Source organism: Rhinichthys klamathensis, unplaced genomic scaffold, assembly GCF_029890125.1.
Source record: "Rhinichthys klamathensis goyatoka isolate OS25496 unplaced genomic scaffold, OSU_Roscu_1.1 h1tg000267l_1, whole genome shotgun sequence".
Lineage (NCBI taxonomy): Eukaryota > Metazoa > Chordata > Actinopteri > Cypriniformes > Leuciscidae > Rhinichthys > Rhinichthys klamathensis.
This window is the reverse complement of record NW_026606788.1, coordinates 819,014-820,885: the sequence shown is the minus strand read 5'-3', so window position 1 is coordinate 820,885 and position 1,872 is coordinate 819,014.

Here is a 1,872-nt window from a genome sequence, read left to right as displayed (position 1 = left end):
TTTAAGACCTATAAGAGTGTAAGCATCCCAAAAGTCAATCTAAAAATATCTGAATATCAATAAAGCAAAACTATTTGTGTGAAAGAAGTGGTAAAACAAGCATATTTAGAGGTATGCGATCAATGTATGCTAATATAAAGTCAGCCAGTGAGTTTTTTCCCTCATGCTTGCTCTAGCAGACAGGTATAATCTCATTTAAATATTGAGTATTCGCAAAGCTCCAGCAGTTAACACTGTTACTCAAACAAGTATTTTCATATTTAAGTAAATAAATCTTATTTATTTTATTTATTTGTCAATTTTTATTTAATGTTGACTTTATTATGCAACCCAGTTTCCATTCTGGTGTTGTAGATTTTAAAATATTACATAGTGTAAGTTTTATAAATTTGGTCCATTTAATTTTGCTGTAGTCTATATGACGTGTCTAGCAAGAAAGTAACACAAATCAAACAACTCATGTCCCTTTGGTAACAGAGTTTCACACATTTAAAAAAATTCTAAATGTGAAATAAAACTGCTCCTACAACTGATTGCTTTGCTAAGCTCGATAATCAACATGTTCTGATAGAAAGCAGCTCTTTTTACTGAAATACTAAAGGCTTGATTATTGAAGAGTTCGAGAGATGATGACGGGCGCGCGCTCACAGGATCCGGTTCGGTTCGGAACCGGATCGATGATGACGGCTCGATCATTCAGAGCAACTACTGAAGCTCGAGCTGCTGAAACACCCACGAGAAAGTTCTGCTTCACCTCGTTATTCGCATGCCTACCGTTAAGATGAATTCACACAAATACACGAGTTTAGGATTTAAATCGACGCGTGAGACGAGCCAGCTGAAGTAAAACCCGCGTCAGGTGCCGATGTCACGGTGAATAACCACGAACTCACCGCGCCTGTGATCGATCAGAACCGCACGTGCTCGAATCTCATCATCATCATCATCAACACGGAGCATGTCAGAGGAAGAGCGCGTTTACCTGAGAGATGCTGAGAGCTGACCGTCCGGCGTCTTCAGACAGTCAAACACATGACATCACCCCCGCGAGCGTCTGACCCGCGTGAGGAGCGAGCGAGCGTCGCGTCAGGACTGTCCTGGGCTCTTCCTCTCAGCCAATCAGACGCTCAGCATCAGCATCAGTCGCGCGCTCCTCCTACTGATGCTACAGGGGACGCGGGGCTAGTTGTCACACGTGTTCAGTCTCTACTGTAAGAACAAGTAAACCTGACATTCATACATTTCTGATAAACCTACGTCATTATGTGGGTGACCGTTTACAATGTCCACTAACCAAACCTTATTCTGTAAGTCGTTTTTACTAATTATATTGTGCTGAAAAATCATTAGCCTGTCATACTAATTTAGGCTATTTAATATTAGTTCATTTTAATATGGAGAGCTGTAGCCTATGTTATTTAAACATCAGGTCTAAACTTCACCACAAAGTGCATGTATATATATATATATATATATGTGTGTGTGTGTGTGTGTGTGTGTGTGTGTGTGTGTAAAAACACTTCAAAATCTTCTTCTTACAAACAAAACAAGATAAATAAATGGCATAGAACATTATCTTAATAAAATGTGCAGAATTTGAGGTTTTGGAAACCCCTAAACAAAAACCGAAAGTACTAATGAAATGAAGTGACTGAATTGTAGTCGTTCATGTTAAATTGGTGAATTTTGCACAAGGACATGAGTGAGATTGTGCTGTTCCGAACCAACTCATGTACTGAAGGGCTTTTGCTGGATTTTAATCAAACATCCAAAATGCACACAAAATTAAAGGTTTAATAATACAAGTATTTTATTTCTAGCAGCAGTGATGCGCCACATGTTGCAGTGGCACACACAGAGACACACACAGAC